The sequence below is a fragment of the Hyposmocoma kahamanoa genome, unplaced genomic scaffold, assembly GCF_003589595.1.
Source record: "Hyposmocoma kahamanoa isolate Upper Pololo Valley unplaced genomic scaffold, ASM358959v1 159, whole genome shotgun sequence".
In the NCBI taxonomy this organism is placed as follows: Eukaryota; Metazoa; Arthropoda; class Insecta; order Lepidoptera; family Cosmopterigidae; genus Hyposmocoma; species Hyposmocoma kahamanoa.
In genome coordinates this window covers 17,001-44,639 of record NW_020653571.1, presented here as the reverse complement: position 1 = coordinate 44,639, position 27,639 = coordinate 17,001, and the positions used below count along the sequence as shown (strand labels likewise).

The 27,639-nt window shown below is 37.8% G+C and overlaps 2 long non-coding RNA genes across 2 annotated transcripts; both read left to right on the top strand.

The window, feature by feature from the left end:
- The first annotated feature begins 7,072 nt into the window (after nt 1-7,072).
- Nucleotides 7,073-8,293, top strand: LOC113240622. The gene is made up of 2 exons (XR_003311259.1): nt 7,073-7,115; nt 8,134-8,293. It is a non-coding gene; the product is annotated as an uncharacterized LOC113240622 (long non-coding RNA).
- A 3,695-nt stretch (nt 8,294-11,988) lies between these two features.
- LOC113240611 lies at nt 11,989-19,290 on the top strand. Its single transcript, XR_003311258.1, has 2 exons — nt 11,989-12,072; nt 18,957-19,290. It is a non-coding gene; the product is annotated as an uncharacterized LOC113240611 (long non-coding RNA).
- Nucleotides 19,291-27,639: the final 8,349 nt, after the last annotated feature.

Sequence of the window (27,639 nt, the reverse complement as noted above, 5' to 3'; positions counted from 1 at the left end):
ACGTAAATTTGTACCACAGTACCATACGCTTTGAGGAATTTCAAAGATTGTATCATCAAAATTTCAAATTGTAACGATCAAATTTAATTGTATTTTTTTCACCAGACGTTGTTATCTTTGGCTTATTTAGTTTTTATTCTTTTGTAACAATAAGACAACATCTCAGCCTTCAGCCTTATTACCTAAATTCTTTTTTTATCTATTTTTACACATTGTAAACTGCAACTCCGTTCTGGTCGCGTCACCGGCAATTGCTACTATGTAGGTGCTTCCCTAATTCTCTTTTGCTGTCGGTGGGCTTTCAGAACGGTGGCAAAAGGACTATTACTACCAGTTGGTTGTCCGTTGCAGGAGTCACCTTCGGGACAATTGTCACCTTCGGGTTGAAAATTTCCTTCGGCTTGGAAAGCTATCTTTCCTGGGTTTCCTTCGGGTTTATACACCTGGAGCTTGACTACGTCCGAACTAGGACGAAGCATTTCCGCTGAACGGTTACCAATTGCTCCTCGTCCTGTGGCCCTTTCTTCTGCGCCGGCAAATATACAGGGGAGTACCATTCTCGGAAACGGAAAACCCGTAGTAAATTTATGTACCAAATTTTAAATTGTAATTTAGATTTTTTTACCCTCATAGGGAAAACAAAACTAGGGAATCGAACCCGGTACAAAGGCAGTGATAGCTAAAGTAATAAGCGGGCCACAGCGTGCAAGCGAAAAAAAACGGAGAAATAATTATTATAAACTAACAGATAAATTACTTATTTGTAAAAGACCTTGGGAGGGTTGAAAGAGGAAGTTTGTCATTCTAAATCTTTCTTTATTGTAGGGTCGTGTATATGGCAATTTACACGATATGTCACCTGTTTACTTTGACAGTACCATGGATCAATAACTCGAGAGGACTGCTAATTGCGATTCAAGACAGCGTAATATATTAGATGAGTACCAAATAGCTGTATTTGTAACTAAATTTGTTTTACATTAACAAGCTGCTATTTATCAAAGCCAGTCTAATTTCTAGTGATAACAAACAAGGAAACTAGATGACGCTTATTGCATATATTTTTAAGTACAGTGCCAGCTGTTCTTTTATTTTGTTTAGGATTATCGCCATCTACCCATATTAGGAAGTTTGTAACACACGATGCTATCTATTGGTACGCATATTTGTATGACAGACATTGCCTTACAATTATATGGACGTCGGGTTCGCACTAAAAAGTGTCCGAACTTATAGGGCGTTAAAATCGTATACAGAGCGTCATTCACGCTTTAGTCTTCGTTTGTTCGACTGACAGCGAAGCAAGCAAAATTAGACAGTACTGCGATGACATTACAATTTAAATTCAACGTTTTAGCTTCTTCGTATTCCTTTACATGTCACTACGTTTAAATAGGTTGACTAGGGACATTTTTTTCGTGGTTTTTGTGTTAGACCCGTCGTCCATTTATTTGTAAGTCAATGACTACAGAAAATAATTTTAGGTCATGATCAATATTTGAATAATCAAATCAAATAAAAAATCATTTATTCTCAGACAACTACAGTCCATATTCTACAGTTATAATATTAGCTTAAATAATTCAATAGCTTTACACACATTAAAATAAACAAAAGGCAACTTAAAAACATAGAATAATTAAACAAATTAAATTAAATATCAAATAAATCGTTGACATGGTTTTAAATGCAGTTTCATGCAATGTAGCATGATCGGGCAATCCACTCTACCAGCCACAACGCGCAGAATCTCATTCGTGCCGCAACGGATACGATTTAGTAATGAGGCAGCTCACTTTCTAAGGATAGCATGGAAACCATCCGTGTGGGCATCCGCGAACATGCCTGATGCGCTGCAGTACCGTGGCAAACCCAATAAAACCCTGAACGCGTATATATATATATTACAAGGAAAATAAAAAACTGACTTCTTAGAACCTATGTACACGCGTATTTTATACGTGCCGACGACGCACGTGGAGATGACGGGCGTAAACGCGATTACAAGTACGTGCAGTCGCTGCGAGTAAACCTTCGCACACGTTCACAAATTCAGTAAACGCGCGTCTGTAGGTGCGCGTATGTGGGATACATTTTGATAAGATATATTTTCAATTTTAGTTTTGTTTGCTAATTTCAGTTAGTTTTTTAAATGAAGCAACTACATAAAATTCTAAGTGTCAACTCCAGTCGAGTATATAAGCTTCTTGCTAGCAATGCGATGTTTGCTTGCGTTTGAATCGATTCAAATTAGTGATGAAAGAGACTCAGAGTCGTATTCTAGAACTCTACTCAATGCTCAAGTCAGGATTGCACTGGAAACAAAAGCACTGGAAATACGACCCTAATGGCAGGGACTTGACTATGATTTCGAGTGCTTTAAACCATACCCAAATCCTGACTTGAGCATTGAGTAGAGTTCTAGAATACGACCCTCAGTCTTTTAAGACCTTTTAAAAAACCTCGACTAATTCTTAACGCCTCACGACTAGTCTAATCTTTTAACCCTCAAGTCTTGAGTTATAAGACTGAAACTGAAGACTAATTCGAGTCGAAATCTTCTAACGCTAGGAAGCTTAAAAGACTTATAATAATAATAATAATAATAATAATAATAATAATAATAATAATAATAACGCACACACTCAACATAGCCCCGCACTAGGGAAACCCTGTGTCGCGGGTGCCATGGACACACACATAGACAACCACAAATTACACCCAAACTCACGAGAGAAATAAATGTAGGCCATACAAATATTTCTCCCGGCCCGGGAATCGAACCTGGGACCTCTGCGTGGCAGTCCGGCATGGTAACCGTTCGGCCACAGAGGCAGTAACTTATAGGACTAAAAAGACTAAAACGATTAAAACGACTGGCGCCTCATAGCCTCGGGAGTCGCGAGTCGTGAGCCGTGTGGCGTGATTTTATTTCTACCCACAAGGTATTTCTTTTACGATTTTTATTATAAGCAAATAAACGTGATTATTTACTACATACTACTTATGTCATTTTTATTAATAAACTTCGGGTTTAATAAGACATAAAATAGGTGTAAGTCCTTTGAAAACAACTCGAGTCGTTTCAGTCTTTCAAGTCGTTCAAGTCGTTTAAGTCTTTTGAGTATTTTAGTATGACGACTGAGTCTTATTAATAAAAACTCGAATTCCCAGTCTTAATTTTAGAGTCGAGTCCTGTAAAATTTATTTATTTAACACAATTCACTTATATTTACAGTTACACCAAACATGCAAGGAAAAATTCATTTAATTCCTATTAGCAGATAAAGCTCAATTAACATTATTATTTTACAATTACTGTTTACTTAACTTGTATAATATGTCATTTATTGACACGTTTATTTAATTAATTGAATATGTTTCATTAATTATAACATAGAATAAAATATTAAAAACTACTAACTATTGCAATTTCATGAAATTAATAAATTCATTATATTCCAAGTCTACATCCATTGCGATCAATATATAATAGATCTAGCCCTAGCAATGCTTTCAAAGTAAGCGCCCGCTGTGGATAGAAATTTGTTTTCTGAGTTGGCGAAAATACAGAACCGCGATCCAAACACAATATGTTTATGTAGTCATAATATGGAGTCGAGTCGTTATAAAACGCCTTAAAAGACTGAGTCTCTTCATCACTAATTCAAATGCGTGTTAAACTCGAAACTGACGAGTTTCGAACGCACTTTTCGCGCGTGTCTGTAACGCGTTTGAATCGATATAATCTCAACTATCTGGTTTTTGAGCCCCTACGGCGTAAACGCGCGTTCCTGGAACGCACGTCGTCGGCGCGTATAAAATATATCGTGTGCATAGGCTCTTATATTTCATGTTAAAGATAAATTTATTGGTATCCATAGCCATTTACATAATATAAACTGCTTCCAGGATATTGATCAGCACCTTCTAGATATAAGACGGAATTTTGACCTTTTTCAGAGTTACCATCTCGACCCCTCCTACGCGAGTATCGTATGTCGAAATTGCCAAGTTTACAGGGGAGCGTTTTAAAGTTTTGAATTCACTGAAATGAGCTTAAGACGTGAATTTAGCATTTCTCAATTTTATTCGTGAACGAGTTTTAAAGTAACGAGGTTTGCCGAATAAAACTGAGACATACTAAAGTCGCGTGTTAGGCTCATTAACGTGAATTCAAAACTTTAAAACGCTCCCCTGTGAACTTGTCAATTCTGACATACGATACTTTACGTAGGAGGGGTCGATCTATAGTATAGAAATTAGCAGTCCTTTTTAACCGACTTAAAAAAAGGAGGAGGTTCTCAACTCGACTGTATGTTTTTTTTTGTATATATGTTACGCGATAACTTCGGTATTTGTGAACCGATTTTCAAGATTCTTTTTGTTAGAAAGGGAGTACTTCCGTAGTGGTCCCATTTCATTTTGAAGAAAATCATCCACCTCTAATGGTGGCTGTTCACGCATGAATATTCATTTTTATAAATAGCGCCTAAATTTTCTTAAGGAGCAATTATTTTAATAGTTGATTTTGCTATTTCTCCAATTCAAGGCGTTTTTCTCTCAATATTCTTTGAGTAGTGAGAACCAATTTTTATTATCTCCAGTGTCAACTCCTGTATAGTGGCGAATTTAAGGATATTTCAATAAAACTTGGCAAATAGATGTAATTCCACGTACTTTTGAGGTCGGTTTTTTTAGTACTGATTTTTAGTTATTAGTCCATGACTGCAGTTTGATATCAACTAATATGAAACAACAGATGTACCTACTGTGCCTAATAGCTGTTATCATGTTGCAACATAATTCTTTTTTATGACAATTTTTTTTTTATTGCTATAATATTTATATATTAGTATAATAATAATAAAAAAATTGTTCATAAAAATAAATTACTTGCCGTTACTCTTATTGCTTTTGTATTTTTAAGTTACAACAAATTGATTTTCCGATTACCGCTGTTAATTTTTTTTTTCTATTTATGACTCTGAAAATACATGGTGGTGTAGGTAGGTTTATGTGTTACGCAGTTAACTAAATAACCTTTAAAATTTGCTTAGTATTTAAAAATTCGATAATCGTGTTTTTCAACTGGTTAATTGATAATGCCACATCTTCGTCAATCCCACAGTGTCTAAGAATGGAGGCATTCAACCAGTGCATTCTATGAGTTACGTAGTTTCCTATATCTATCTATATATCTATATATCTATGGCATGCGATGGAGCGAGCTATTCTTGGGGTTTATCTCATAGACCGAATTCCTAATATACGTCATACGTTGTCATACGTTTATACGTCAGAGGAGTGATTGAAATAGCTTGCAAAATCTTGACCTTAAGTGGCAGTGGACAGTGTTTGCAGGAGGGTTGATCGCCTATGGAGCAGACTTAGTCTTAGTTACTTAGTAGTAATAGAGCTCCTTGTAAAAGAGTTCGTCCAGGGTAGTATTGCCACCTTACCTATTTCTGCCGCCAAGCAGTAATATCAGCATTACTGTGTTCCTGTTTTGAAGGTGGTGGTGTAATTACAGACACATGGGATTTGTCAATTTATGTCTCAGGGTGAGTGGCGCAGTGGTAGTGCCCCTCAGATCTTTGCAATTTAAAGCTCTGAGTGGCACTGTAACTGTCATGGACAGGCGTGTAGCTCACCATCAGGCGTACTACTTGTTCGTACCGTCATTTGATGTTATAAAAAAAGACTTGTTCTAGAGTGGCAACCGCGTCAATGCAAATATAGTGTAGGACGCCCTACGGTAAGATGGATGGACGACCCGAGAAAGGCCGACAGTGGCTGGTTGCGGACGGCACAGGACCGGGAGATATGTCCAGCAGTGGATGCGTGTAAGATGATGAGAACAGATAAGCAATTAAACAGTTTTAATTAAGTTTTATTGAATGTCAGAATGTTTCACCATCTTCATATTCAATTATTTTTTGTGAATTTACTTCACTACAAAAAAAATTGTTTGTTATAGTTATTAAACAAAGATACGGTTGGATTCAAATCAACATCTCCCAGCAAACCGTGCCAGAGGCTATGTCAACTAAGCAAAGGAACGAACCAATGGACCTTTCGAAATGATCTATGTGTTAGTTGGAGATATTTGTTTTTGGTGTTTTAATGATCTTTTTGCCGTGGCGCCATCTGTGACCACCTTTTTTTTTTTTTTTTTTTACCTTTACAGCTACCAGCCGTATACTAGAGATGTCACTTTAATAATTGTAATTAAGTTTGTATGTTTCACCGCCATATTCAATTATTATTTGTGAAATTACTCCACTAGTTTGTTACAATTATTAAACCAAGATCACTTAGAAAAAAATCACTCCGATCCGATTGGATTCAAACCAAAGTCTACCAGCAAAACGTGCCAGACGCTATGCCAACTAAGCAATTAAATTATATAATTTGTTTATTTGCAAATGAAATTAGTATTAATATGTTACTACAAAGGTGGAAATACTCATCATTGGATATCAAATTCTTCAATTAATAGCACACGGGAAAATCCAAGTATGCCATGGGATTGCACGACTTAATTCCCCTTTCCATCACCAGGGGACTAGACGTAGCCTTCCACCCCTATGTTGTGGATATTCCAAAGATTCGCACGAAGCATTAGAGCCTTACCACAATGGCGATTTGCGAGCTTAAGCGAGGCGGCAGCGGCGGGCTCGCCGCGAGTTCTTTCAAATCGCTCGTGCGATAAGGCTCTTACGTTTTAACATTTATATGGCGTACGGCTACGGAGTGGCATTCCCTGCCATCAGATTTATTCCTTCTACGTTGTAACTTGCATAAGCATTATGTAGGTGTGCATGCTCCATTGTCAACCTCATCGTCACTTTTCATCTGGTGAGATGTGACAAAAGGATAAAACTCTAACTTAAACATTTTCAATCACAATAAAAACAGCCTGTAGTTTGCGACCATTTTAAAAATTACCCTTTTGACAATGTTATTACATGGCAATAAAAAAAAAACCATTCTTTTCATTATATTTTTACAATTAAGTACATCACAATTTGATGAATAAGTCGAGTATAAATGTAGTAAAATTTTGGATAAATTTTGTGATCGCCAGTCAAGTCGCAAACAAAACACTTCAAGTAAGTATTTTTGATTTTAATAAATTCAACTTCTTGAATATTAATCTGTTTAATATCAGACACATATTTGTCTGTTTGTCAAAGACGCAGTACGCGTATCACTGCTCACGTATACTGCGCTTCTAAGATGAAGGTCATGATACGCGCCGATGATAATGAAACAAATGTGGATGCATTTCATAAACTTAAAAATGATATTCACATTGACTTTTTCTGCAATTAATTACTTAGTGCTGCGTTTCTTGTTTTTATCCTTCTTGGCCCGTCGTTGCTTCAAGCCGTGGTAGCTTGATGGTTTGACCTACTGCCTCTCAAGCAGAAGGTCGTAGGTGCGAATCCGGGCTCGCACCTCTGAGTTTCTCGGAATTTATGTGCGAAATAGCGAAATGGCTTTTCGGTGAAGGAAAACATCGTGATGAAACCTGCACGGTGAAGAAGATTCACAACCCTCGGAAAACGTGTGAAGTCCCTAACCCGCATTGGCATTGCCAGCGTGGCGGACTATGGCCTAAACCCTCGTCTGAAAGGAAACCCGTGCCCAGCAGTGGGACATTTAAATGGGTTGATGATGATGATGGCCCGTCATTGGTTTTAGAGACACAAGGTGTCCTTAACGATTTTGGTAAAATTATTTCAATGTTTTTTGTTAGTTTATATAAATTGTTTCATAAGTATAAACATTTTTTAAATTGGAGGATGAAATTACCGTTACGCGTTAGAGACACCATGTGGCTCTAGAACGCTACAATACCAAAATCGTTAGGGACACCGCATGTCTCTAGACGCGTGACGGACGACTTGACAGTAATTCCTCATTAATATATTTTTTAATTACAGATTTTATTTTCAATTTTGTCTTTGGAAAATCTAACGAGTGTCGGAGAATGTAAATTAATATTGACTGCGACCAATTTCACACATAATAACTTGTCTTCGACAGACGTTTCGATCGCTTCCTTCATTAATGCTTTTCTGATTTTACTGGACAGTAACTTACTTTAATTTAACATTTTTACAGAATGAACTTCAAGAAGCTAGCCTCTTTGTTCGCAGTAGTAGCTCTTTTGGCAGTAGCCAAAGGTTACGACTATGCCGCGGACGCGACCACAAAGGCCGGTCGCTGAAATGTGGGTAACCACCAAGTGTCAAAATGAATAAATAAATGAAAATGGCACTAACACTTCTTTTATTTTGTTTCTAACCATTCTAATATTTTATTGTTTGCTCAAGAGCCACGCGACAGAGATCTAATACACCAGAATGACATGAACTTGACCTTAAATGTAGTACAATGTACGGCACATTCAAACCTTAGACATTGTCTTGAAATGAATTGATTATCTGTTGCCTTTTTCTGGGTTCACCCTTATGTCAATCTGGTTTAACGACCCTTATTATGATCGATAGTAGACGCGTGAACCGTCGTTGAGAACTATTTGGCACTATATAGCACTAGCAATTATGATACGCGTCTGTGATACGCGTTGGAGATCTAATATAAAACATGATTTTGGTTTTTGTTGTCGCGTTAGATGCAGTCACGAAATACATAAGAAAGTTATTTAATGTCAAAATCATAATTAACTATAAAATTAACTATGGTGTATAATGTTTATTTAAACTTCAGACAATGTCTTCAATCGATGACGAATTAGTACTAGCTTGTTCCGATTCCGTGTGCGAAACAATTATGATACGCGTCAGTGATACGCGTAGGAGGTCTAATATAAAACAATGCGCACTTGGCTTATGCTATTGCGTTATAGGAAATTCTGATACTATACAATGATATGTTCTCGTTCTTATATATGGTATAAAATAATATTATCCCTTTTGTCAGGCTATATTGTCCCTTTTGGCAGGTTCACGCTTGTATCAATCTGGTGTATAATATGCCACTATTGGTTAAGTAGCGTCTATGATACGCTTTAGAGATCTAACACAAAATAATGTGGACATTGCCTTTGCGAACTCTTCATGGCCAATGGTGACTGCAGACATCTTTACTGCCAAACAGGAAAGCTGGTAAAATTCCTTACTGTTGGTTTACCTTTATGTTACAAGTAATGTATAAATGTTTAACATAATCTGTAAAATAACTTTGTACGTAAAAATAATGTTTATTATAAGGTGTGTACTTCAAATTGCGAACAAATTGCTTTTTGGCTAAAGTTTGTCATTATTTGTATTACATAATTTAGAAGTCAGAAGTACAGGTTGTTCGTAATTTATTTAATTGTTAAGCGTTATCTTGAATGTCAGGATGTCTCGCCACTATGTTATTAAATTATTTTTTTGTGAAATTACTCCACTAGCTTGTGATGATTATTATTACAAAGATCGAAAATCGAATCTTAGAAAACTTAGAAAAAATTCCTTCGATCCGGCCGGATTCGAACCGACGACGTCTTTCAGCAAATCGTGGCCAACTAAACCACGGAACGATCCAGCGGACTTCACGAATTTTTCCATGTACACGTTGTCGGATCTTTGTATCTGGTTTTTAACAACTTTTTAGCCGTAGCGCCGTCTATGAGAAATCTATAGAAATATTTCGTTATTTAATTGTTACGTAACGTTTTTTGAATATCACTATCTTTTACTGACACGATATTCAATTATTACTATTTTGTTATATTACAATGTATTGTATTAATATGAAGATCAAATACTGAGGAAAATTCCTTCGATCCAGCTGGATTTTAACCAGTGCAGCGCCTTCAGCATACATGTTTGACGCTCTTCCCACTACGGAACAAACCAACAAACCTTACGAATCTTTCTAAGCGTTTGTTGACGATCTTTGTTCTTAATTTTGAATTTTTTGCCGTAGTGTCATCTGTGCGGAATCTACGTAGCAGAATGAGCATTACTGCGTTCCTCTTTTGAAGGGGACTTGTGTCTTAGAGTGACGAGCGCAGGAGTAATTCCCCTTAGATGATACCGAATTAAAGCACACAGTGGCACTGCAACTGTCATGAATAGGCGTATCAGGCTTACCAGCAGGCGTAGGATTTGTTCCTCACAGGGATGCTACAGATGTGGGGTATGCCGATGCGGACGTGGATGCGAATTTTTCCTCATTGAAATCTGTAGATGCCGATGCAGATGCGGATGTACGAAAAAAAATCATGTTTTTTCAGAATAAATTTGGATCACCGTGGATTTGGTGATCTGTTGAATTATTAATTTAAGTAAAAGAATATAATTTGACATAAAAATTATGAGATAATAGACAAAAGAGGGGAATGTTAAAAGGCATAAAAATATTACGACATTTATTAATACTTAAAAGTTTTTAAAGTTGTCGAGGGCCGTCCTTTATGCGAATAGAGCTGGGTTATCTTGAATAAAAGAAAACTCAACATTTTTTATTTCGAAAATATGCAGACATTTGCTTGCACCACACGTTGCCGAATACTCGATCTCTAATTGGTTAACAGCTAGCTAGCTACAGGTGAAGACTGAAAAACAGCAATACTGAGTTTTTAACTTTTTTGTCCACATCACTCAATTATTTTTTTGTATTCGTTTTTTAAGTTCCTTAAGTGTTGTGGAGAAAAATACCTGTTTATTTGTTTTTATACAATTTGCGTTTTGTATAGTACTCGGCACGCACTTTGAGTAGGGCCTGCTCTCGTGACCTGCAAAACATCCGTATTCCGCAAAAACTCTGCATAGAATGATTTAGTAGCACTGGAGCTCCTTGTGAAAGAGTTCGTCTAGGGAAGTACTGCCACCTTATCTATTTCTGCCGCTAATGTCAGCATTACTGCGCCCCAGTTTTAAAGGGTAAGTACTAAGTATTAAAAAAAACCTCTTTAAAGACTCTTATCCAGACATACCTCTATTTCATAGGCAAGCAAATAACACTTGAAATAATCACATTAATTACACTCAACCACTCATTCGTAACACAGATTCTCCTGAGAAGAATGAGTGCGATAGTCTAGGGGTTGCTCTTCGTAAATAAACATTTGTTGACAACCCGCAGGAGCTAAACGGGTCACTACTACCATTGACTTACTTACAAAAAAATGGACGACGGGTCTAATACAAAAACCACGAAAAAAATGTCCCAAGTCAACCTATTTAAACGTAGTGACATGTAAAGTAATATGAAAAAGCTAAAACGCTAGATTTAAATTGTAATGTCATCGCAGTACTGCCTAATTTTGCTTGCTTTGCTGTCAATCGAACAAACGAAGACTAAAGCGTGAATGACGCTCTGTATACGATTTTAACGCCCTATAAGTTCGGACACTTTTTAGCGCGGACCCGACGTCCATATAATTGTAAGTCAATGACTACTACGGATTTTTGTCATCCAAGTATACAAAACACACTTTTATTAACATGATAAGTTATTCGAAGGAAAAGTTATAAAAACCAGGTTGAACTTGGAAACGTTGCTGCGTTTCGGTTTCGAAGGGTGCTGGTGAAATTACAAGCACATGGGACTTGTCAACTTATGTCTTAGTGACGGGAGCAGTGGCAGTGCCCCTCAGATCTTTGCAATTTAAAAGCTCAGAGTAGCACTGCATCTGTTATGGGCAGGCGTGTAGCTTACCTTCAGGCGCACGAGTTGTCCGTCACGTCATACTTGATATTATAAAAAAATATATACATACGGTTGCCGATGCAAACGATGCCGTTAACGTGATCTAAGGAATCTTATTTTCAGGGTTTGAATAATTTCACATGTTACGTAACATTTTAATGTCCACGGGGTTTTAGGAGGTTACAAGGTACCATGTGAATGTATTAAAACTACTTTTCTGAACATCCTGTTTAAAGACATTATTTCACGTAAATAAAGTGTACATATTGGTATTCAAAATAACATTCAAATGATTACAATACACGTATATATATACAGCAAAGGTTGGTGATTTCATATCTTAACAAAGTTTATATTTAGTTAATATAAATTTTGAGAACCATCTCCGTGTTTCGAGTAAGTATTTATTTTGTTATTTGAAAAAAAAACTAATTTTTGTCCATGATTTTTTGCAATACACAATAAACTTACCAAAAATAAACTTTTTCACCTCACTAGTTCGGAAAGGTTCTCTTTCTCATTAGAAATCTGCGCCCAAAAGCGTTAGTTCCACGCTAGCTTGGAAAAGGTATTTAAAATTCGAACTTGACGATTTACTGTGGTGCACCTAACTTTTTCTTTCGGTGAAAAAAGAAAAAAGCATAATGACACGTTCAACTACGCGATTTGTCGTATATTATTTATGTAATATAAATTGACAACGATAACTAATTTTGTTTATTAAATTAATTTAATTCGTCGAAGAACTAAACTGATTTCCTATAGTTCAACTGTTTTTCTTTCATCTACCATTTTCTTCGCTACAGTGAAGTGAAAACTTGTGTGTTTCGCTCGGCAGCAAAGTTGTTTTGCGTCTCTTACGTTGAAACTCTCGCTACGCTCAGGATTCCATTTTTGAACAGTTTTTAATTGTGACTCGGCAAAATGACTGCACCGCGCCTGATGGAAAGTGCGAATACAGTCCAGAGATGAGAGTAACGGATGGAAGACACAAATATCTTCACTCCGTCACTATCATTTTGCCGGTCTGGCCAAATGCTTCTTCACACTACGTTTGAAGGACCCGATGTTATAGAGTAGGATCAAAAATAGAATCTTAGGACCTTCGCCTGCTGCAATACAAGCGCTCGCGTTAAACAACAACTTTGCGGCCTTGCTTACATAACAATTTAGATTTAGTTATACCAATTGACACCTTTTAGATTGATTTTGTAGTAAGGTAGTAAGTTCAAACGTGCAAGCGTCCTCCATTTGTGCGCTAGCGCAACCTTTTATTACCGAGTTGTTTCCGTTTAGAGCAATCTATTGAAATATCTTTATTTTTGTTTTTTGATTCGAATCCGGACCACACCTCTGACTCGGAATTCATACAAGTCGGAGAAGGTTCATAATCCTCGGCAAATGTGTGAAGTCCTCAACCCGCACAGGGTCAGCGTACTATGGCCTAAAAGGAGACCCGTGTCCAGCAGTAGGACGTATAAATGGATTGATGATGATTGTACGAAAGTAAATCTGATGAAAATTCATGAAACAAATGATGTTGGTGACATAGTCCTGCGAGGTTGTTCGGTTATAAATATTTGTGACTTGAATGGAATGACATTCATCTCTTGGAGTATGAGCCGGGCACTGGTGTGGGACGCAACGTGCGTCGACATGCTTTTTTTTATCGTCAGGAACTCCTCATGGATACCCTGCGCCCGGGGAAGAGTTATGTCGGACTCCTACCGACTGAAACCTGACGGTGTTCCATCTACTCACCATGTGCCGAAGTCACGGGGACGCTTACGCATTCTTCCGCGACTCCGACGGTGATTGGTCCGACTGGGCGCCGAACCTCATCCCGTTTTTCGGGGAGAGTTCTTGTCTCTCCATTCGCGTGCGATCTCCCGTAGCTGTCATACGCTTTGTTACTCTCAAACCTCGTCAGTTGCAATTCAGTCTGGTGATGGGAAAGAGCATCGGCATCGATATCGATAACTCGGTTACCTAGCATTATGGAGAAATATATCTAACTCCATCCCTTCACTGGACACCCTACGCACAAAAAGACCCGGTGACCCAGAGTTGGAATGGAAATATCCTAAACGTGCAGCACTAACTATCCAGTTAAAACTGGCTCAGCCTGTGAAGACATTCTATCGATTCAACAACCTACCAGGGGACCAAAGTACTTGTGCCACAAACTCGCAGCTTCGAAAAGCGACCTCTTCCATGAGAAAAACAAGTAAGAATCCACCTATTCACATTCAAATCAAGTCAGATTGGACCCATGAGTTTATGAAAACATTGGTTTCCCGATACACCAAAGGTTTCCATTTCAAATATCTCGCTAATAACAAGATATCTATTTGCTATCTTTCTGCTGATGAACACCGAGCCCTTCAAGATGGCTTACGATCCGAAAAAGTTCCCTTTTTCACTTATTCTCGAAATATGAACGTACATATACAAATGTAACATTCGGATTACCTATCTATGTCGAGGCAGACGTAACTGATGAATTAGCTAGCTTAGGGCATGACAAAGCTTCTACTCGGAAATTGAAGACTTCTGGTAATGATACATCACACTGCCCGCCCGTTTTGGTACAGCTACTACCCGGAGCTGATACAGCTGCATTCTTAAAAATCAAGTGCCTCAGTAGCTGCGCTATCCAAGTGCTATCCGCTGAGATAAAGAAGAGTGGTTCGGAAGTACGAAAATTAATTAGGAAATTGAAGGATGAGTGGTGGCTTAGAAAGACCGAAACAATTCAGTGGCTCTCTGACACCAACCAGCTCGGTGCTTTCTACGAGGAAGTACACAAACTGACTGGTGCACACCAACTGAATAGTGTACCGTTACTATCTTTAGATGGAGTTAATTTAACTGCTAAGAACGACGTACTTGACAGATGGGGAGATCATTTTGAAAATCTACTCCACGTTGGTCGATCAGCCGACCTCGGTCACATAAACTCTATTCCACCTTTGCCGGTGCGTATCGCGTTGGACGAGCCACTGACGCCAACCGAGGTAGTACAATCCATCACAGAGCAGAAGAACAAAAAATAAACTGTTGGTGTTGACAACATCCCTGGAGAATTGCTCAAGTATGGTGGAGAGCAGATACATTGTCATATCTGGCAAATGTTTAAGCGTATTTGGAGTGAAGAAAAAATACCCACTGACTTTAAGGTATCACCTATACAGACCATTTATAAAAATAAGGGGGACCGTTCCGACTGCAACTCTTACCGAATTATATCACTTCTCTCCGTGCCAGCAAAGGTATTTGCGAGAGTTCTACTGAACCAATTTATCCCAGTATCGGAGATCGGAAACTCAATTCGGATTTCGTCCAAACAGGGACACCTGTGAAGCAATGTTTTCCATACGTCAGCTTCAGGAAAAAAGTCGTGAGCAGGGGCAACCCCTGTATATGTGTTTGTAGACTTGGAGAAGGCCTTCGACTGTGTACCACGGGAGGCGCTATGGACCATATTGACAATGATTGGATGCCCTGATAAGCGATGATGCCGTGGGATGAGCAGTCAAGGTCCTTTTCTTTAAGCTGCGGTATCAAGCAGGGTTATGTTCTCGCTCCAACCTTGTTCGCACTGTACTTTGCAGTTGTGGTCGGAGAAATTCTAGAAAAGTCTTCTTGTGGCATAGGTATACGTTTCCAAACAGACGGGGGGATCTTTAATCTATCAAAGTTAAAAGTGAACACCAAACTTTCTCATGCAATTATTACGGAAATTCTGTATGCTGACGATCTATGCTTCGTATCAAACACTCCTCAAGGACTTCAGACCTTGTTGTCAGATCTTCATGAAGCCTGTTTCCGATTCAGTCTAAAAATTTGTGTGTCCAAAATTGAAGTTATGGCAATGAACCTGTATGGTGTCAATACTTCAATTGACATATTTTTTGGTGAGATGAAGCTGAAGCAGGCGGATAAGTTTAAGTACTTAGACAGCACTAACACATCAATGTGCGACCTTGGTTCTGAAATAAACCACCGAATTGCATTAGCAGCGGCTGCTTTCGGAAAAATTTGATCCAAGGTGCTGCGTTCCCACGATTTCAGGTTGTCCACAAAGATTTCCGTCTACTCAGCGATTAACCTTCTCTATTCTTCCGAGAAATGGGTACTATACCTCCGCCAAATACGCACGTTAGATATATTCCACATTCAATGCCTGCGAGACATTCTTAACATCAAGTGATCGGATCGGGTAAGAAACACCGATGTGCTTCGGCGGGCGAATGTTTTTGGCATAGAGGGATATTTAATGCGGCGTCAGCTACGTTGGTGTGGACACGTCTCGCCCATGTCTGAATCAAGAGTTGCGAAGCGTATCTTCTTTTCTGAATTCCAGAATGGCAAGCGGAAGCAAGGCGGCCAGTTCTTGAGATACAAAGATGTTCTGATAAGACACATGAAAAGTTGCAACATTGACCCCTCGAGAGATGTAGTCGAGTTGCCGTTGTGGGTGGCGGCATTGTGAAAACTCAGGTGACAAAATTTGAGGAGCAGAGACTGTCAGACCTGGACGCGAAACGTGATGCTCTCAAGGCTAACACACCTGCAGCCATCCTTTATTAATATGTTGACGGTGTCTTTATGTGTCGCCACTGTTTGCGAATAATTACCAATAAGATTGGCTACTGTAGCCATCTAAGGGCACATGAAAGAGCAAACAACCGCAGCTCTAATTCTAAATAATAGTAGTCGCTGTAGCAGAAACCGGCTAGGACATAAACACACACATATACATTTTATCCAAAAAACGAATAGACTGTCTGGGAAACTCAAGCGTCGGCAGCATATGTCCAACGCATTAGCATAGCCATACACAGGGGGAACGCTGCCAACATCTTGGGCACCTTGCCGCGGGGAGTCAATTTTATTCGTATAATTTAATCTTTGTTGTAGTATGTAGTATTTAAGCTTTAATATCCTATGTACATATTTTAACTTATTGTCCAATAAATAATTACTTATGTATGAGTTCATTATTAAGTTATCTTTACATTTAGTCATAGTTCAACAGCTTTATTGTTGTAATTAATGTACCATTGTCGGATACCGCCTATTAGATTTCAAAATTTATTGTTTATTCCATGGGAGAGTTTTTAAAATCATTACATAAGGAGGGGTTTTTTATTGATTAGAAAATGTCACCCCCATATTGACAGGCTCCTTAAACAAATGATGTACCGTCTTCACTTAGTTCCCACATCAACTAATCTATATAACAATTTTGCTTCCTTTGATTTTGGAAGAAAATGTTACGTATATCCAATTTTGTCAAATTGCATACTAAACTATAAGAAATTTCCCTTCTTTCGGCTCTGTTCCGTACACACTATGGGAGAGTCTAAAATAATAAAAATAATAATGACGCTATATATACCAATTGCCAGGTCTCAAAGTTGGAAATTCCCTATAAATACAATATAATAATAATAATAATGTATCAATTATCCATACCAGCCACCACCACCAGCGGACGTCACGAATTTTTCTATGTGCTTGCGTTGTGTCTTTGTATTTGGTTTTTCAACGACTTTTTAGTCGTTGCGCTATCTATGAGAAATCTATGAAAGATTTATCACCCAGTTAGTACCTTTACAGCTACCAGTCCTGGCGAGAGATGTCGCTATTCACTGTATTTTAAATTTTTATTGAATTGATATTAAATTTTTTTTTTTTGAAATTTCTCCACACTTTGTTATAATTATTAATACAAAGATCGAATACTCAGAAAAAATTTCTTCGATACGGCCGGAATCGAACCGACTAGCTTACCGTGCCAGACGCTATACCAACTAAGCCACGGAACACTCAGAAAAAAATCCTTCGAATTTTTCTTCGAACTTCGAAATGGAAGGTCTGCAATCTCTCCCGTACTCGTACAGTCTAAACCGTCAACTCTTCTTGGTGGTACTGACGACACAGTTTCAGAGATGAGTTCCCGTTTCTTCTTCCTCCCCCTAACTGCCTGAGTTGTGTAGCAATGAGTCGGTTAGCAGCAAATACAAATACAAAATGCTTTATTTCTCTCAGAAAGGTCTATAAGCAGTTAGATTTATATATAAGAACAAGTTCGTTAGTGAGAGCAGGAGTCTACTAGGTTGGGGACCTGTGTTACAGATCTCCAGACTCACTCCCTCTATCTGTATGATTACATAACAAAATAAAGCGTAGCATATAACAAGAAAACAGTGTGTGTTCGTGCATAAGTGCGTGCGCGAGTGTGTGTGAGTGAGTAAGCGCGCGCGCGTGTGTGTGCGTATGTATGTGTGTGTATATGCGTGTGTAAGTGTGTGTGTATGTATGCGTGTGTGTGTGATTTAAACCTAATCCGATACGATAAGTAGTTTTTCAGTCGACTCATAGTCGAGAGTGAATAGCCAGTTTGTAATAACTTTCTTACATTTGCTCTGCTCAAAGGGTGAATATCAAGAACACTGTTAACATAATATAATAAAATCGCAAGGAAGCTGAGTCAGTTAGTTTTAATATTTTAAAATAAAACTCAGTACTAATCGTTACTTAGTTTCCAGAATAAATTCAAAGAAGTCTATATCTATACAATAGTGTGTCTATACAATTTATTGCAAAGTAACAAATAAAAAAGTATAGCATTAAGAAACCTTCGATTTGTTATTTTTCAATGATACTTTATTGTTTTCATCAATTTTCATAATTAATAATAATAATAACGCACACACTTAACATAGCCCCGCACTAGGGAAACCCTGTGTTACGAGTGCCATGGACACACATATAGACAACCATAAATTATGCCCAAACTCACGAGAGACTTAAATGTAGACCATACGAATATTTCTCCCGGCCCGGGAATTGAACCTGGGACCTCTGCGTGGCAATTTTAATAAAACATTCGTAAAATGTTGTTTAAATAGTTTTGCATTTCTTTTTTATATTATATGCATTTTATTTAGACTCATGTTGGAGATTCAGACTTTGTATTTTTTCTTTTATCCAAATTTTTTTACAACATCAAGTGACGGGACTACATGCCTGTCTATAACAGTTACAGTCCCACTCAGAGCTTTAAATTGCAAATATCTAAGGGGCACGCACACTACTGCGCCCGTCACCCTGAGACATAAGTTGACAAGTCCCATGTGCCTGTAATTTCACCTGCCACCACCAAGTGTCGCCATCTACAGTTTTAAACAAGTACTAAAGTTAATTTCTATAAATTGTTACCCTATGATAATAATGCTAAGCTATATAATAATAAAACGTTTCTTTTTCAGCATGAACTGCAAGATACTAGTATGCCTGTTTACATTATTTGCATTGGCCGTCGCAGCATACTTACCCGACCATGACCACGTGGCCAAACTCCGTTCATACAACTCCAGGACCGTGAACGTGGCACAACTTCGTGCACGTGACAGTCGCGGTGACAACCGTGGTGATAACCTTCGTTCATATGACGCTAATAATGACAACGAGGCAAGACGCCGCAGCTATTATCAGCGTGGTAACCAACGTGACAATCTCGAGTAAACCAAGAGGCAACAACCTCTGGTAACTAATCATAAAAATACCACTAATAGTGAAAATATATTAACTACGATGAATAAATTTGTCTCATTAATTTCATGGTCACCCTTCACACCCTCAATGATAAAGTCACGAAATACTTTCATAGATTTCTCATAGATGGCGCTACGGCTAAAAAGTCGTTGAAAAAAACCAAAAACAAAGATTGTCGGGTGTGGTTGTCGACCACCACATAGAAAAATTCGTGTAGTCCGCTGGTTCGTTCCGTGGCTTAATTGGTATAGCGTCTGACACGGTATGCTAGAAGACGTCGGTTCGAATCCGGCCGGATCGAAGGAATTTTTTCCGGGTGTTCGATCTTTGTATTAATAATTATGACAAAGTGATGTTAATCGAGAAAAAACATTTTTGGGAAGTAACAAAATATATTTATGTTTATATAAAATGTATCGTACGAAATAAAATTAACATATAATCTTTCGGATCAAACAGAATTCATTTATATTTGACACTAGCCAAACGGCGTAATTCGCTGCGTTGTGCAGGTTTAGTAGCAGTAGAGCTTCTTGTGAAATCACATGCTTGGCCACAATCTCACCTGATGTTAATAAAGCGACGATGTGACTGACGATGGTACGCGTTGACCTAAAACAAGCCTATTGACTCTAGCTTTAAACAGCCCCAAATTGTATTTTTCGGGAAACACAGATGCCGTAGAGTATTTCATTCTTTCGCCATACGCATCAGAAAGGAGGAAGCAAAGCTCTTGGTGCGAATGGGAGATATATCAACGACATAAGGATGGAGTGTTCCGGAACTTTTATTCGACCGAAGGAGGAACAGTGAGGGTGGAACTAACGACCGAAGGAGGAACAGTGAGGGTGGAACTAACGACCGAAGGAGGAGCAGTGAGGGTGGAACTAAATTGAAAAGCTCCTGCGCACACTCCCCGAAATATATCCGATAGAAAACCGATAAGCAGGCTACTTTTCTGCGATTGTCGAGGTTTTGCAGCTGCGACTCCAGAAGAGAGTTGTTATTAAGTATCTTTGCACTTCGCTCCACCGAGTCCAAGGCAGCTAACTGATAATGGGCAGAGCCGTCCCGAAGGTGGCCGCAGTACTCCAGGCACGTTCGAACTTGTGCTTTATACAGATTTAAAAGCAATTTAAAGATTTAAAAGACTTAAGAGTTTGTCCATGGAAGTACTGCCAACTTACTTTATAACTTGCCTGTCTTAGGGTGACGAGCGCTGTGGCAGTGCCCCTCAGATGTTCTTTTTTATAATATCTAGTGACGGGACTAACAAGTCTGCGCCTGGTGGTAAGGTATACGCCTGTCCGTAACAGTTGCAGTTTCACTCGCAAAGATCTGAGGGGTACTGCCACTGCGCCCTTCTCCCTGAGACATAAGTTGATAAGTCTTATGTGCCCGTAATTACACCAGCACTCTTCAAAACCGGAACACAGTAATGCTGACATTACTCTTGGCGGCAGAAATAGGTAAGCTGGCAGTACTTCCCTGGACGAACTCTTTCACAAGGAGCTCTACTGCTACTAAATCTTTTACCATACAAAGCTTTGGTATCATACAAAGGTAGTTTTAACCCCCGACGCAAAAGGAGGGGAGTTAAAGATTTGAAGCGTTTGTCTGTGTATCTGTTAGTTGCATTGCCCACTCAGAGCTTTAAATCGCAATTATCTGTACGGCACTGCCACTGCGCCCCGTTACCCTGTCACGTAAGTTGGTAAGTCCCTTACGCCTGTAATTTCACCAGCACCCTCACCCCGGTAATGCTCACATTACTGCTTCATGGCAGAAATAAGTAAGGTGGCAGCACTGGACGAACTCTTACACAAGGAGTTATACTGCTACTAATCAGAGCCGGATTTATATTTTTTATGAGTGTAGGCCACTTTATTTCCGCCGCCCCATGTACATACCTTTCTAAAATAATAATATTCCATTTGTAGTAAAGAAGGCCTTAAAGTTAAAAAACGAATGAATTAGTCATTAACAGTGAGCGTAAAAAAGAAAAAAGATATACAATTTTTTACGGGACTTTTTAATAGAAAAATCATCTATAATATCATCATAGTTAATGGTGTTCATTATGTCTGCTTCTATGTAGAGAAGAGCTAGAGAATTCATTTTTTCTTGAGACAATGAAGACCTTTGATAAGCTTTCACGCGTTTTAAACAGGAAAAACTCCTTTCCCCAGAACAATTTGTAGCCGGAATGGAAAGCGCAATTCGCAGAGCTATATCCAAGTTAGGGTAAACATTATGCAGAGATTGATTCCTCAAAAACGTTGAGAGAATCCCTATAGAAATATAGGGATTTATATAAGGTATAAAAAACCGTGAGAAACCCAGTGAACATGTTTGACTTTTGTCTCCACTGAAATCTGCCGCCCCTAGGACGCTGCCGCCCCTAGGCCGCGGCCTATACGGCCTATTTATAAATCCAGGACTGCTAATCAGTTATCGCGGTAATAGAATTAAAATCACTTTAGATTTCCGTGTTTGTGATTTTGGTGGTTCTCCTTCCTTAACCTTCAAATTTGAATACAGTACTGATGCCAAGAAATAGAAATTTCCATGATAATTTAGGATTAGTGAATTTTACTATTATTAGCGTGTATTCGTACCGAATCCGAGACCCACTTCGGATGTCGCTTGTGCACTAAGTCCGATTCAAATCCGAGAAAATATCAATGTCGCTTGTACAGCTAGAGATAAAATGATCCTTGTGACATTTCGGACCATCATTTTTCAGATTCGGAACTGATACGAATTGGAAGTAGTGCGCAAATAGTCTTAGGGTCGTATTCTAGAACTCTACTCAATGCTCAAGTCAGGATTGCACTAGGGTCCTGCCATTAGGGTCGTATTTTTAACTGCCTCTGTGGACGAACGGTTACCATGCAGTTACACTGCCACGCAGAGGTCCCAGGTTCGATTCCCGGGCCGGGAGAAATATTTGTATGGCCTACATTTATTTCTCTCGTGAGTTGGGTGTAATTTGTGGTTGTCTATGTGTGTCCATGGCACCCGTGACACAGGGTTTCCCTAGTGCGGGGCTATGTCGAGTGTGTGCATTATTATTATTATTATACCAGTTTTCTTAGAAATTCAACAAAAATTTCCAGTGCTTGAAATCATACTCAGATCCTGACTTGAGCATTGAGTAGAGTTCTAGAATACGACCCTTAGACTATTGTAAAATGGAGAAATTAGATAAATTATTAACAATAAATGTGCTAGACGATTACATCAATTCTAAGTAAATTTCCTATAACTGGGTATCAGGGTAACTGAACTCTATTTCGAACAACCAGACTGGAACCAATTTGGAAACGTATGCTCCCTAATTCGATTCCTGCTTGCATCACGGACGTAGCCCGATACGATCGTCATTGGAAATCAAATTCTTGGTACGTCTGTCTGACAAAATAAAGAAATTACTACTGTACATTTTAGCGTTGCATTTTGAGTATTTTGCTTTTAATCACAATAATTATTGCAATATTGTACATCTTGGTTTGGTATAATAACGCGTTTGTGTGACGTGTAAGTGATAATTTTGACATTCTATGTACTTATTTTGGTCTGGATCTTTTCAATACGAGTATGATTCCGGCGAGGAGAGCACTGAGTGGGCATTTCTTTGACTCATAGAGAGGCTTGCAACTGAGGTTGTAGGTTTATGTTTTACGTAATAAGTTATGGTTTATGCGTTATCGTCGGGGATAGTACAAATCCGCGTATGTAGTATTGGTACAGGTACATGAGAGGGATTTAACGTTACTACTTCGTTATATCAATGTCTACGATTTTCATGTTAGCACAGTAAGCTTTAATTTATGTTGTCTACGGACTGATAACCATAGATTTTATTTGGTGACAAAATTACCGAAATTGAGACTCATTATCAAATGCTAGTTACGCGTAATTACACTATGCCCGAGGGTATGTTAGTTAAATTGTGCATCCTTATTATATTTCTATTTATGATGTTGTTACAATTATTATGCAAGTTAGTTTTAAGCTGATGGTCTACCTTTATTAGAAATAAAGAAATAACATGTCGGCTTCTGCACAATCTGTGTTTTCACAAATAAAATTGTTTTATGAATTACCGCTTTTCCATAGAGAAGTACCAACAAAGCACTGAGAAAATTCATTGGTTTGTATTGAGCAATTTATAGCGAATAAGCATGGCATAAAGCAATGACATTAGTGTGTGTGGTATTATTTGAGTACTTTTCATGAATGGGCCAAGATTTAAATCCAACTCTATGGCTCGTGCTATAAGAGCGGTCCAAAGTCCATATTGAAAAATAATTTTAAACAACAGAAATTGATATTACGACATACATAAAGTAACAAGGCATGATAATTGTTGTACGGTGGAAACAATCATATAAAATTTTACAATCCATAAATATGTAAGTATAAAAACAATATAAAATTGTTTTTTGTGAACCTTCAAAAACAATATTTTGTACATGACTTATTATAAACGACGACCTCGATGGGCCAGCGGTTAGCACTATGCTAGATGAAGAGTTTCCGGGTTCGATTCCCGGTAGGACTATTTAGGAAACGAAGTTGATGATTATCACTAATTACAGGTACGACTTATTTTATAACCGACTTCAAAAGGGGATTACTTCGGCACTTGTGAAAAGATTTCTTGATTTTTTGTTGAAAAATATTCCACCTTTAAAAGCCTTTGAAAACGAGCACCGTCACCTATAAACGTCTGCAACACCAGGGGCGTCACGAGCGCGTTGCCAACCTCAAACCCCTTTTCAAGGACTCCATGCTGCAAATTCGGGGATGAATCCAGTTTATTGTTCCCGTTGACCAATTTCAATTAAACTTGGCATGTAGAAGTAATTCCAAGGAAAGTGCAATCTTATGGTGTCATGGTGTTAGAGCTGATGACGGAAATGCAGATAGATGAGAGGAACTCCTCAACAGTGTACGGCAGCGTGTGTTTGGGCTCATATTATTCGTTTTAACTAGGACTTCCATACCCGCTCACGCGATGCGCTCATCCTACCGCAAAATGGCGGCTATTTGGTTTCGCAAATTAGAAAAGGATTCAGTTTAAATACAAGTTTTTAAAAATAAAAATTATTAATCTGCATTGCTAAATAAATACCCTCCGTACTACCAACAAAAAAATCTCAAATAAAATGCAGTAATACACCGCAAATCCTGCACTTAAAAAGCACTAATGAAATTTTTGGTGTACTTCATTGACTTACTTGGATAAATATGATAATATTCCGTTTGAGTGGTTCTAACGTTTACCATGAAATTACTCCTTAAAGTATAGTTTATAAACATTTATATTCAGGGTAAACTTAAAAAACGCTACTTACGGTATGTTTTCAATAAATAAGCACCGAAATCACCAGCCCAAACAATAACACACACGATTGTCGTGACGTATTTTTGAAGTTCTTTATTTTTTTAAATGACAGACCCAGGCATTAAAAACTTTATGGTTTCCTAGAGTAGTTACCGAAATTGCAATTAGTATTAGTTCTTTTACCTGTTATAACTTCGATATCCGATAAATTGGTATAAAATCATCACCGGCACCTCTAGGTGTGGTATGCGTCTACGGCTGCATGTATCGCGTGAGCGGATACCAGCGTTTCAGTAACAGAAGAAAAAAACAATGGAAATGCCTTAACAGTCTATACAACCTCAAATGGCTTTGGTTGATTCCGCATAACATTGAAAGTGTTGAAACAATCACTTTGGAAAAAATATATAGTAAAATTGAGGATAGATTTTAAGACTGTCGTGGTTATTCAGTAAATGATTATCAATCAATCAAATCACTTATTTGCATGTCACAGTTACAGTACATTTTTAAATACAATTTAAGGTGTTATGTCATTGTATAGGATCATGTGACGCCCTGTAAGGGCATGGCAAATTACAGAGGGGCATTTATAAATTATACTAACAAATTTTTATCAACAATGTCAATGCATGCATTAAATTCGTTATGATGTTAATACGTACTTAAGCTATCATTCATTCAATATTAAAAAAATAAAAATAATAAAAATGAACAATTCATAAAGATATCAACATTATCATATTTATGGAATGAAAAGTATTTACAAAATAAAAATAGGTAATAGTCTTAATATTATTAAATAAATGTCAAAGGCAATTTCATAACATAATTTTAAATAAATTTTAAATAAATTCCAGCAATGTCGTATTATTATTATTATTATTATTCCTCCAAATATTTATCACAGAAATATTCATTTATATTGCAATAGCATTTTTTAATTACCAGCTTTTTCAATGTTTTATCAAAGTCAGTGTCTTTTACTATGTCTCTAATGTTAATTGGTAGATTGTTGTACAATTTTATAGTCATATAATGAGGACTTGAGGCCACTAGTTGCAGATTGGTAAGGGTAGTTTCTAATTTTTGTAGATTTCGATTATTCCTTTTTACGGTTGTTATTGTCGCATAGAGATTTTTATGTTTTCTTACAAAACAAGACTCGAGAATGTATATTGAAGTTACAGTGAGAATGCCATGTTTTATAAAGAGAGGTTTGCATGATACCATTTGGTTGACGTTTGTTAATATTCTAATACACTTTTTTTGCAATGTGAAAATATCTTTAATATCTGAACTGTTACCCCACAAAATTACCACTACACACAATATTTCTTACCACGGTATGACGGGTTGACTGGAGTCAACCTGTGACCATGGAGCGTACAACCGTTCCGAAATATCGGGAAAATAAAAAAAAGTCATACCGTGGTAAGGAACCTGATATTAGTGATAATCATTTAAAATTGAGGATATTCACGGATTACTATACGGTGTGAAAACATGATTAACAAGTTTACAAGGTAAACAACTCTTTTATGGGAATTATATACGTTGTTATATTCCGGAGCATATATTATCTTTATATTTCCTAAGTTTAAAAACTACATTAAAAATATTTTGATCGAAAAAGCATATTACAAAAATTGAAGACTACGTGTTAGATAAAGATGTATGGAAAGACAACTAGAGTCTAGATTCCACACACTTATGATTCAAAGTGTATTCCATAGCATTTAAGTTTATTTGAAAAGAGCAATCCCTAGAGTTTCTTGCTCGTTCTTCTCAGGGAGGTCAGCGTAGTGAACGAGCAGCTTAAATGTGACGTTTTGAAGTGTAAATTTATTTTACCTACGGAATAAATAATCTTTGACTTTGACTTTGATTCCTAAAAGTTTTCATGATAAAAAATAAACACAAAGTTATCTCGAAATTTTACAAGACAACCGCTGTATTCAATAGGTAGTTTACGTATACAAATGACTTTTTCTATATCAACTGAACTATAACTTTATTATACTATATACGTTTTTCAAATGACTTTGTGTCGTTATATAAAATAAATTCTGAAATATATCGCCAGTGTCACTGCCGCTCGACTCAAGCAAAATGAACCGTATTGGTACGGGATAAATTTGAATTTGACCTGAGGTAGTATCAAATCTTAAGAATCTAGTATTATTAGAACCGCTGTCGCTAAAACTCATACATTCATAATTTGAAACACTATGAAATCTTGATAATGATTGGTCGTACTTTTTTATTTTTTTATTTTTTATTGTGACTCGGCAAAATGACTGCACCGCGCCTGATGGAAAGTGCGAATACAGTCCAGAGATGAGAGTAACGGATGGAAAACACAAATATCTTCACTCCGTCACTATCATTTTGCCGGTCTGGCCAAATGCTTCTTCACACTACGTTTGAAGGACCCGATGTTATAGAGGGGAGGGAATACATGCGCCGGGAGTTGGTTCCACAATTTGATGGTTCAGCATAAAAACGAATTGCCAAACTTTTTAGTGCGGGACGGTATTGAACTGACCGTCCATCTGTGGCAACGCAGTCCGGCACGGGTGGTCCGCTGATGGAAAGGAGAGGAAGGGATAAGGTTGAATAACTCTTCAGAGCACTCACCGTGGTACAGGCGATAGAATACGCTAAGAGACGCTATATCTCTGCGAAGCTGTAACGACTCCGCATGCTCAGTTACATGAGGATCGTTGACAACACGGAAGGCGTAGCGCTGCAGTCCATCTAGGGCATCGAGCAAGTACTTGGCAGAGCCGTCCCAAAGGTGCGAACAGTACTCCATGCTGCTACTTTCAAATTTAAAAAGAAATCACATATTCTGAACTGTTAACATAATTTAAACTTTACCCTGTTGGCATATCGTTGATAGTTCAATACAATCAATACCTATTATTGTAAGTTACGAGGTTTTGATTTAATATTGAAATTTATATCATTGTGCTGCCATCTAGTAGTCAATTGCTGAACGACGACGAATTCGAGATATTTGCTTAGTTCCCTAAAAAAGA